Source organism: Mastigoproctus giganteus, chromosome 9, assembly GCF_048544385.1.
Source record: "Mastigoproctus giganteus isolate SK-2022 chromosome 9, ASM4854438v1, whole genome shotgun sequence".
NCBI classification, from domain to species: domain Eukaryota; kingdom Metazoa; phylum Arthropoda; class Arachnida; order Uropygi; family Thelyphonidae; genus Mastigoproctus; species Mastigoproctus giganteus.
In genome coordinates, this window is record NC_143583.1 from 85,509,347 (window position 1) to 85,521,611 (window position 12,265).

The 12,265-nt window shown below is 40.9% G+C and overlaps 1 protein-coding gene across 1 annotated transcript in view; it reads right to left on the reverse strand.

The window, feature by feature from the left end:
- LOC150080515 (uncharacterized) overlaps nucleotides 1–12,265 on the reverse strand; it is a 398,298-nt gene that overhangs the window by 238,106 nt on the left and 147,927 nt on the right. The gene's annotated exons all lie outside the window — the stretch shown is intronic.

The window sequence follows — 12,265 nt, forward strand, 5'->3', positions numbered from 1 at the left end:
ATCTCGGCCTTTACGGTGTTGTTTATTCAGTTGCTACACGCGCGCAGCTTTGTTTATGTATATCAAGCGTGCCTCCTCATCTTGTAATTTTGCTTTATTCCCTAAAAATTAGTAAAACACTTAAAAGGTGTGAAAAGGAAGCGTCCTGGCTAAGACACTGCAGATTCAGAGAGAGAAAAAAAGAAGCAATATCGATAAACAGAGGCGGACTGGGTCAAAAATTTTTACCCGGGAAAATTTGTAGTGGCCTCATAATACGGTTTATGGCCAAAATCACACCGGCCTCTGGCCCACCGCGGTTTCCCCCGTAAGACTTATGGCCAGTCCGCTTCTGTCGATAGAGAAAAAATATGAAATTGTGAAACGCTTTGAGCGAAATGAAAGACCATGTGATATTGCACGTGCTACAGGCCCAAATGAGGCAATGCAGAGAAAAAAACTTTCATAGCAGGAACAACTCAAAGTGTAATTAAAATCCATTAGATTAAGACACAAAGAATTGGAAGAGATAGAACGGCTGTCATCTGTTTGGATAGAAAATCAAACAAAAAACAAGTTTGCTTACGATAGAAGCAAAAGCATTAGCAATATTTTATTACAACTTACGTATTATAAAATACATAAGTATTTTATTGCGACTATTTTATTTAATATAATAATTTTTTTACGAATAAAATACGTATTTTATCCGTAAAAAATACTTTTTTAGTATTAAAAAATACTAAAAATACTTTATTATAATATAATATTATTTTTATTACGTATTTTAATCGTTATGAAATACGTAAGTATTTTATAACGATTAAAATTACCCGATTATTTATTGTGTTTGGTAATGTTTTGGTTCCAAATGTGTGTTCAATCTTGGGTGGTCGGCACCTAACCCCACTTTTCCCATAGGGCCTGTTGTTTATATTGCACGATTTTGCATTGCACGAGGGTTTCTAGGAACGCAACTATCGTGCTATACGAGGACAGACTGTATTGAGTGAGTGATAGGGGAATTCAAATTTTTTTAATTGTGGTAAATAAGTAGCTCTCAAGTTTGAATCATGTAGATTGGTGTTAGTTGGATAATTCTGTTATATATTATAATAAACTTATAACATTCAAGCATAATGGTATAGCCTGATACATATAATGCAAACTTGGTAGAATAGTGGTATTATTTCTACATAACTGGTGAATTGGAGTAGGATTGTTATTGTATTTAACTATTCGTTTAGAATTAAAAGTGCAAAGTGTGTTAGTTGTCTGAAGGCACCAGGGGTTTCCCCGTCTCCGCTTGTATACTCTGTTTGTGTAGCACAGAAATCTGCGAAGGCCAGAGATTTAAAGTGTGTGGGGAGTGGAAGGATGTGTAGTGTTGTGTATCATTGTTCTTCTGACCATTTAGCCGCTGGGCCCCTGTTGGGACCCACCATTACCGCATTTGGCCCTGGAGAGGTAGGTCAGGTACCCAGTAGATTTTTTGTACTCTAGCAGGCCCTGCCACCTAATTTCCAAAGATTTCAGTCGCAAGGGCTTAGGTGAAAAAAAAAGGGGGGGGAGGGTTAATGCTAAAATATAAAAGGCTGAGAGAGGTTTATGTAAGTGCAGTTTAAATTTGGACATTATTAATTGATAAATTGTGTAGGGTGTACACTGCGAGTTAGACAGTAGGGTGAGGAAGACTGAAGGCTGGGAGGAAAGACAGAGGTATGGGTATGATAGAGAAAGCGACCCCAGAAAGTCAGTGAGGCAAGCCCATGCCTCACCAGGTGGAAGAAGGGGGTGGCAGGAGGAGGAGACAGGTACCCGTCTCCTCCCCCCGGAGGAGAGTAAAAGAAAACCATGCTAGAGTGCTCAATTTGATTGCCAATGTGGCTTGTGGCAGAGAAGTTGCTGGTGTCTCCAATATCTGGGTTTTGAGTCTTGCGTTTGGAGTCAGGTCCTGGATGATCTTGCATGCAGATTCAGTTGCAGATACAGTGGTACCTTGGATTACGAGTAACTTGGTCTGCGAGTGTTTTGCAAGACGAGCAAAAATTTTTAATAAATTTTAACTTGATAAACGAGCGAGGTCTTGCAATACGAGTACAGTCAGTCCTCGTATAACACGTGTTTACACTACATGAATTCGATCATACACGATTTATAAATAGGGGAACGATATACAGTGTATTATATAACACGAACCGAATTCGCTTATGCACGATTCGCCTTTGTGTTTACAAGAAATGGCAGTCGAATGCAGAATCACCCCAAATGAACGCAACACGGTGGGAATGAAGAGAAGATTCCGAAAATGTATTTATGTGTTTTATATCAGTGAAGGGGAAACACATTTCACCATAATAACGTAAAAACCAACACAATTCCAGCTATCGGTATACAGTAATCGCAAATGCAATTAGACCGAGTTTACTACCAGTTTATAACAGATTCCACTAGCAGAAACGCAACTGGAAATTGTTTTTATTGTTTTATGGTAGTAACCCCCAGAAATGTGCTTTAGTAAAATGTGAGGTGTTAATAGTGTATCTCTGCCTTTATGGTGTTGTTTATTCAGTTGCTACACGGGCGCAGCTTTGTTTATGTGTATCAAGGGTGCCTCCTCATTTTGTAATTGTGCTTTATTTCCTAAAAATTGCCTACCGAGCGTCACGTGATCACGTGCTGCTCGGGATTGTGGTTAATCGTCTCGCATGTTCGGTCTCAGTCGGCATACCTCATTCGTATACAGTCAACATTGTAGTGAACATTCGTGCTAGCGTTGTGACCACGTGTATGAGCGTAAAGCAATTTTTTTTTTTTTTTTTCAAATTTAGTGACTGTTATTTATTAACTGTACACTACGAAAATGGCCCCAATGAAGAAGAGGGTTGAAAAGGAAGGCGGTAAGAAGAAGGAGATGATTACGGTAGAAATTAAGAAGGAAATCATCGAGAAGCACGAACAAGGTATGAAAGTGGCCGCCATCGCAAGATTTTATAAGAAGTCTACGTCAACAATTTGCACAATATTAAAGAAGAAAGAAGAACTAAGGGGACTAGATGTAGCGAAAGGAGTCACGAGAATATCAAAGCAACGGCCACGTATTCTGGAAGATGTTGAAAAGTTGCTTTTGGTGTGGATAAATGAGAAGCAACTAGCAGGTGATACTGTGACCGAGAACTTGATCTGTGAGAAGGGAAAGGCCTTGTACGCCGACCTCGTCAGTAAACAACCAGGTACGTCTACAGAAAACGAAGAAGGCTTCAAGGCGAGCAGGGGATGGTTTGATAACTTTAAGAGGAGAAGTGGCATCCATAGTGTTGTGAGGCACGGAGAGACTGCGAGTTTGGACGCTAAGGCAGCTGAGGCGTTCGTTGCCGAGTTCCAGAAGCTCATGGTTTCCGAGTGTTACCTGCCGCAGCAAGTTTTTAATTGCGATGAAACGGGGCTTTTTTGGAAAAAGATGCCAAAGAGGACCTACATTACAGCAGAAGAGAATGCAATGCTCGGTCACAAGCCCATGAAAGACCGTCTCACCCTCTTGCTGTGCGCTAATGCAAGCGGTGATTTCAAAGTCAAGCCCCTGCTCGTGTATCATTCTGAGAATCCACGAGCCTTCAAGAAATGCAAGGTGCAGAAGAGCCAGTTAAATGTTATGTGGAGGTCCAACAGCAAGGCTTGGGTCACTCGTATCTTGTTCGTTGAGTGGATCAATGAGGTCTTCGGTCCTGCAGTGAAGAAATACCTTTTAGAAAAAAAACTGCCACTCAAAGTCTTGCTGGTTATGGATAATGCTCCTGCTCATCCTCCAGACCTTGAGAACGACTTACTGGAAGAATTCGAATTCATTAAGGTCCAGTTCCTTCCTCCCAACACCACTCCATTACTCCAGCCCATGGATCAGCAGGTCATTTCGAACTTTAAAAAGCTTTACATCAAGGCACTATTTCAGCGATGCTTCGAGGTGACCGAAGGAACTAACCTTACCCTCCGAGAGTTTTGGAAAAATCACTTCCACATCTTAAACTGCCTCAAAATCATCGATAAAGCCTGGGATGGGGTGACCAAGAGAACCCTCAATTCTGCTTGGAAAAAACTGTGGTCTGATTGCGTTGAGGGGTTTGCTCATGAACAGGAGCTGCCAGTTGTCAATGAAATTGTGTCCTTGGGGACGACCATGGGCCTGGAGGTGAATAAGGACGACATTCAAGAGCTGGTGGAGGAATATGACCAGGAGTTTACCACCGACGAACTGATGGATCTGCATCGCGAGCAACAGCAAGGGGTGATGGAGGAGATCTCGTCTGAGGAGGAGGAGAAAAAAATGGAGACATCCCTCTCTTCAAATGAGATTAGGGAGGTGTGTAAAATGTGGGAAACAGTGCAAAATTTTGTAGAAAAGCACCACCCGAATAAGGCTGTGGCAGTGCAAGCGATTAATCTGTTTAACGACAATGCAATGTCATATTTACGCGAAATCCTCAAAAGGAGGCAAAAGCAAGTGTCATTGGAGAGGTTCTTTGTTAAAGTCGCACAAAAAGAAAAAGTCAACAGATAGTAGTGATTCCGTTAGTGACAGTGAAAGTCGTTCTACCCAATAATTAATAAATTCGATTGCTTTTAAAAATATAAAAAGGTATGTATGTATTTTGTATTAATCATTTTTACAGTATGTGAATATTTTTGAGTTTTGGAACAAATCATCTGAGTTTCCATTATTTCTTATGGGGAAATTCGCTTTGATATACGAGTGCTTTGGATTACGAGCACGTTTCCGGAATGAATTATGCTCGCAAACCAAGGTACCACTGTATCAGCCTGATGGAACTTGGATGAAGGAATTTCGGTTCAATTGAGTTTCAATGAGGTTGGTGGTTGATGCAACAGGAGAGGGGTGCCCAGAATCTGTCTCAAGTTATTGGTCTTGGTGGTTTATAGGCTCCTTAATGTTCATTTGTTGAAGATATCCTGTGCAAAAGTGGTGAAGAATTTATAATTGTCATGGGTATGAATTAGTATATGTTCGTGGTCTTTGGCAAATTACTAATCTTTGTGATCAGAATAGATCTCAAGTCTTCATAGTCAGGAGAGTCATACATTATATGGTGCCAAGAATCATCAGTGCCATAGTGGCAGCATGGATCATCTGTGATGCCTAGAGACGTTAATTTTTCTTGTATCGACCCATGGCCTGTAAGGATGTCTGTTATGTACAGGCCAGGGGAAAATCAGCTTGGGGCTTTTGGGAAAGCTTCAGGGATGAATTTTGTTGTAATTGCTCCCTTAGTGGATGTCATCTATCTGCCCTGCCAAGCTTGCTGCGGGTGAACAAGAAGGCACCTTTTCTCCATCTTGGGATTGATTGCTGGGTTGGTGGTGAATCCAATGGCTATAGTGGAGATTGCTTTGGATAGATGATACAACATGCCACATCTAATTATTTCAAGGTCTAGAGGGAGGACTACAGCGAGGACTTGGAGAGCAAGAGTGCTCACCGTGCAACAGGCTCTGGTAATGGTAAGTAGTATTGCTCTTTGAATGGTGGTTAATTTCTTCTGATTTGTGGCAATAGCTGCCCGGTGATACCAGACCCCTGCAGCATGAGATGGCTGGAATAAATACTGCTTTGTAAAACAGGGAAGTGTAGTTACCAGTTGTGATTCTCTGATTACACTGGTGAATTTGTTAGTTATCATTTATAATTGCTTAATGAACCACAATCAACTTCTGCCACCTTTTTTTTATTTTTTTATTTTGTCTTTATAACATTTGAATTTTAATTATATATACACACTGAAAGGACAAAATTCATAGGATACCTGGTTCCTGGGCAACGCGATGCTGTCATCCCTCTGACTAGTGGGTGAACCCACCACTTGTCAGGTACACTGCATTTACGTAGACGGTAATTCGATGTCAGTGTGGATAAACGTCGTGAGTTAAATGACGTTTAAAGAGGGATGATAGTGGGTGCCTGACCTATGGGTCACTCAATCGTGGAGGTGGTACAGAAATTGCTGTTTGTTTGTTTGTTATTTGGTTTTTAGGAGCATTAGCAACTAAGGCCATATTGCTCCGGAATATGCGGTGGTCATTCCCTGACCTTTCCACATCCTCCGTATTTGATAGTGACGGGCTCGAACCCTGGTCGAATCAAGAAGCGCGTGGTACGCACTGCTGCTCCTTCCCACCTGGCTATGGAGGCGCCACAGAAATTGCATTATCCCCGTTCGAGACTAACAGGAATATGCCATTTCCGAAATAACATCTCATTGTGGACAGCGTTGTGGGGGGAGGGAAGAAAGGTGGTGGATGAACGTGGCCATCGACATCTATCTCACATTGTTTCAGCCAACTGGAGAGAGACAGTAGCACAAACCACCGCCAACTTCAATGAGGGAGGTGCCAGAAACGTCTCCACCAAGACCATCAGGCGATCATTAGCCACAATAGGTTATGGGAGCTGCCGACCCACCAGAGTGCCATTGCCAACCCAATGACATAGGACTATGTCTCAACTGGGTGAAAGTACATCGGCACTGGACTGTGGATGATTTGAGACAGGTCATCTGGTCATGAGTCCCATTTCCAGTTATTTTGAGTGGACAGTAGGGTGCATATCTGGCAGAAACTGGATGAAGCTATGCACCCGTCATGTCAACAAGGAACTGCTCAGGCAGGTAGACAGTCAGTAATGGCCTGGGGCGTGTTCAACTAGCACTCGTTGGGACCTCTAGTATGCCTAGACGCATCTCTGAACGCCCAAGTTGAGTCCATCTGCATCCATTCATGGTCATTGTGCACCCACAGGGCAATGGACTCTTCCAGCAGGACAATGCACCTCCCTGCAGAGCCATGGTGACTAGAACATGGTTCAAAGAGCATACTGCAGATTTTACCACCATGCAATGGCCTCCCCATTCACCAGACTTGAACCCTGTGAAGCATCTTTGTGATGCTGAGGAAAGGTCAGCTCAAACTTTTGACTCCATACAGGATTGCGACGGAATTATGGACAGCAGTGCAGCAAGCATGGATGGAAATGGCTGTGGAGGGCTTTCGTGAACTAGTGGACTCAATGCCTTGCCATATGACTGCCTTTATCTGGACGGAAGGTGGGCCTACCCGTTACTAGGTAGGTATCCCATGATTTCTGTCTACTCAGTATAATTAATAATGCAAACCATGCAAAACAAGTGCATATTTTTATTACTGCATTAGGTATAACTTTTTAATGGAGTATTTTTAATTACATTGAATTTGAACAAAAATCATGCTTCAGAGCAGCAAAGCCTCATGAAATGTACCATGGCCTCATGAAATGTACGGCTTCTTTGATGTTTGCAGATCTATCCAGAACAAGACATGATATTGCCAGGGAGGATGTCTGTGTGTGCTCAATGTAAGGAGTGTGAGGATATTAGGTAGAAACTTAATATCCTCACACATCAAAGCCCATGAAACTCTCAGCTGCCCACATCAATGACAGAGCTTGCAACTGATCATCAGGCAACACAGCAGCAATCCCCCAAGGCAGAATGCACTGGTTCCACAAGAGTTACCTGATGTCAGTGACTATTGTCAGGGAAATATATTGTGCAAATAGGACCAGGGTATGTCTATAGAGGGTAAAGGTTGATGGCACTGTAGATTAGATATCTTTTAAGGACACAAAAGATACTGTTGTACACGTTGGCACTAATAACATTAAAGCTAGATCTGAAAACTTAGCATTAGCATTAGAAGAGGCATTTGATGCAAGAAAGCAAGCTTATGCAGCATCAGCCAAAAAAAAAAAAAAAAAACCCACTTCCACTTCACACCTCTATTCGTTCAAAATACCTGTCCAGCTGAGCCTTAAACTTATTTAGGCTATCAACCTCCACTACAAGGGATGGAAGTCTGTTCCACCAACCAACCACCCGCTGGCTAAAGGCAAATTTCCGCACGTCTATCCTACATCTGTCCTTCCTCAATTTGAATTCATGCCCTCTCAGGTGATTATTCTGAGCGAGAGGAAGAATCCCATCAGCATTGAGCATGCTCAAACCATTCAAGGCTTTATACACCTCTATCAGATCACCTCGCTGGTGCCTAGTCTCCAGACACTGTAATTTGCAAAACTTAAGCCTTTCTTCGTAAGAGCACCCCTTTGTTCCGTTCACTAATCTTGTTGCCCTTCTCTGTACTCGTTCCAGCAGTTCTACATCTTTCTTGAAATGAGGCTTCCATGTGCAACAGTATTAAAAGCCTTTCTAAGATCCAAGTATATAATATAAAATATAAAATATTCATTTAGTTTGTTAGCTACCTGAGCAGGGTCATCAACAGTTGACCCATCAATATCAAGTGGACCAATCTGATTCGTCCCCTTCCTTCTAGAGTTTACATAAGTAAAGAACTCTTTGCTGTTTTTCTTTGCATCCCTTGCCAAGCATTTCTCGTAATCTGCCTTCGCCTGCCTAACCTCCTGTGTAACTTGGTTGCATATCAACTTGTATCTATCATAGGCTTCTGTGTCATGTGTTAATTTGTAAGTATCCCATGCATTTTTCTTCTCTGCCATATGCCTCATTAGTTCATCTGACATCCATTTGGCCTAAACCTTGAACAATATTTCTTAGTTGGTATGTAAAGCCTAGTAGCTTCCAAGATTAATTCTTTGAATGCTTCCATTTTGAATTTGCTGTTGGTAACATCATCAGTTGGTCCCACTGTATAGAATTTAAATACTGTCTCAGTCCATCGTAGTCGCCTTTACGGAAGCAATAACCTTTCCCTTTACCCCTAATGGTAGTTACCTCTTTGAGTAAATCCCACTTCAGCACACTGTGATCACTGCCACCTAGTGGTTCATTTATCTGCAGATTCTTAATGCATGAAGAATCACTGCTGATAATCAAATCAAGAGTATTACTGCCTCTAGTTGCCTCCCGAACATGCTGATGTAGAAAACAATCATCCAATAAATCCACAAAAGCCCTGCTAGTGTGTGAGTGACCAGCCCCCAAATTCCAGTCAATATCTGGGAAATTAAAATCTCCCATTATAAGACTCTCTGATTTACTGGCCCACTCTATTTCCCTGTACAGTTCCTTATTATAATCATCAGAGTCATTAGGCCTATAGCACACTCCTACTCTCAATTTTGATCTCCCAATGCTTATGTCACACCAAACTGACTCAACACTGCACTGTCCAGCGATGTCGACTGGCTTCACTTCCTTGGTTTTTATGTGTTTCTTAACTAATAGCATAACCCCTCCCCCCTTCCTATCCTGTCTATCCTTTCTGTAGACATTGTACTCCCCAAATTCCAGTTCTGCATCCCTTATATCTGTGTGACACCACGTATCTGATATCCCAACAATATCTGCCTTTGATGTTTTGAGCAATACCTCAAATTCGTCAAATTTATTTACTAAACTCCTAGCATTGGTGTACACGCAAGTATACCTGCACCTGTTTCTATTCTTAGCTACCCTAACACAACCCATGTGTTTACTTGTACCGCAATGGCTCCCAGCAGTCTCTGAAATATCATGCATCTTGTTTTTCAGGCTTCTGCTCATTCTAATAGAAGCAGTGCAAGAATCTCTTTCACCTCTGCCAGTGGCTACTGTCAATCTATTGGTCTTTGTCTCCCCCCAAGCTAGCAGTTTTCCGACCCACCTAACACTGCCTCGATAGCATCAGCAAATATTCTTGCACCCTTTCTATTTAAGTGTATCCCATCCCTGTAGAAGCAGTCTCTCCTGTTAACAAGTACAGTCCAGGCTGAAAAAAATTCTACCACTTGAGCCTTGCACAATCTTTCCAGGGCCGAATTGATCGACAAGGCTCTCATCATATACTCCCTCCTATCGTGTCTGGGCAGAATTGCAGACACTTTCAAATTCAACCCTAATTCTCGGCTTTTGTTCAACAGTGACCTGTACTTGTTAAGTAATTCTGCCGGTCTCCTACTCTTAATATCATTAGTGCCAACGTGTACAACTATATCACCTTTTGTGCCCTTAAAAGATGATATTCGCTCTACAACGTCATCAACCTTTGCCCCTGGCAGACATACCCTCGTCCTGCTCCACCTATCCCTTTTACAAAGCATGTTCCCCGTTTCCCTGACAATAGAGTCACCAACAACTACTAGTTCCTTCGGGACCAGCGCATTCTGCCTTGGGGGTTGCCTCTGTGTCACGCGATGCCCAAGTGCAAGCTCTGGCGTTGATGTGGGCAGCTGAGAGCTTGATGGGCCCCTCATTTTAGTTTCTTCGAGGGCATCCACCCTGTCCTTCAAGCTCTCATATAGGCCCACAAGAACGCTGAGTTGTTGCCTGATATCGATACACTCCTTGCATCGTGCACACACAAAGACATCCCCCATGGCAGTATCATGTCCCGTACCCGATTGCTCTGCAAACATCAAGCAAACAGTGCATTTTATAAGGCTGTGAGTCAGAGGACAACTGCCCCCCTCAGTTCTACTCTGAGCCACAGCACTTCCATTAGCTTGAGCCTTTTGCTTTGCTGCTCTTGTCTGAGTCATGATTCTATTAATTAATTAGTTAATTATAATTAATTATGTTATGTTATTAATTATGTTAAATATAATTAATTATATTACATTTGTATTCTAAGTAGTTATATGTATTTATTTAAAAGTACAATTTAACTGCTAACGAAGTTCAACTAACGCTATCTAGTACGGTATATAACTATCGTATCACAAAGGCGGGAAATTTACGAACGGTAATCTACGGACACTTAAGTATTAATTAATATATTTAGTTAAAGTGCAATTTAAATGCCAACGAAGTTCAACAAGTTTAATAGATTTTACCGATCGCTGAAAATATTATAACGTATACTATACTAACGCTATCTAGGTTCGATATATAACGATCGTATGACAAAGACAAAGGCGGGAATTTACGAACGGTAATCTATGGACACTTAAGTAGTAATTAACTTTCAAATCTCGCTGTCTCGATTCAGAACAACTAACGATCCTTACTAGGTCTATAAGCTACTTACAAAAAATAATTTGATGTAAAAAATATTCAATAAGCGGCTAAATATCGCTAAAAAAAACTTCTCGTTCAGCGGAGTTGTAACTTGTAACACGTGGATTTGATACCCTTACCGATACTTTTATGCAATTACAAGGCCGAGTAAAGAATAAATACACCAGATTAATCAGAAATATCACAAAATAATGCTATACTACTAAATTTAAATCAAAAGTTTTAGAAAAACAACAATTTCAAATCAATAAATAAGAAAAATCCACTTAGCGGCTTTGAACACGTCTGGCCCTACTAGCCTTGTCAGCAGATCATACTTCATAACTTCTATTAGATCATACTTCATAACTTCTATTAGATCATACTTCATAACTTCTATTAGATTAAGTACAATACATCATAGAAAAGAATCATCAGAAATATAAAAGCTGCCAAATCAAATAAGTCCCTAGCTTTGTGGTTGTGCCACTTCCTTGTCTCACCAGTTAGAATAGAGCTAAGTTTAAAGACAATTTTCTAAGGGCTAATCTTTCATTAACAAAATTACTTATTATACAATAAATGAAATCCATGCTTATTTATTATTTTTTATTATTATTATTATTGTCTTTGGTGGCCCCTAGACATTTGTCCAAATCCACCTAATATTCTTTATTTTATTATCCTTGTACAGGATACCTAGCCACCAGAGAGCAGTCATCACCTAGGATGACTGCTACCTGATGCTCGTCCTTATGAACGTGGAGAAAGCAACTTCAAAAGGCAAACTGTACCTGTCTGTGCTGACCGCACAAAATTCCCACACCCTCTGGTGGAAGTGCTAGACCAGAGGGTGCCAACAACCCATGTTTAGTTAAAAATCCATGCTTAGTAAAAAAAGGTAGGGATGTCAGGAGCATGCTAGAAAAAATTAACTGATTCCCTTATCACTCCCAATTACATGAAAGCAATATCAGCCAAGGAGAAATAATTCATACCGAAAGCAATTAGATAAAATCAGCTTTCAGTGAGATGGAACTGTACAATTTGAAACACATCTGGAATTAATTGTAATGAAACTTATGATCACTAAGTAAGCATTATGATTTAAATATGATTTAATTTCGTAATTTAAATAACACTATTTGCTACACCGTTTTTAATTTATTATTTATTTTTAATATCCCTCAACATATTCTCCCCTCCACCACCTCTCACAGAATCATTACCATGTAGATAATTCAGAATTGACTGTAGTTTGAATAAATATTTACATGTAGATCAAA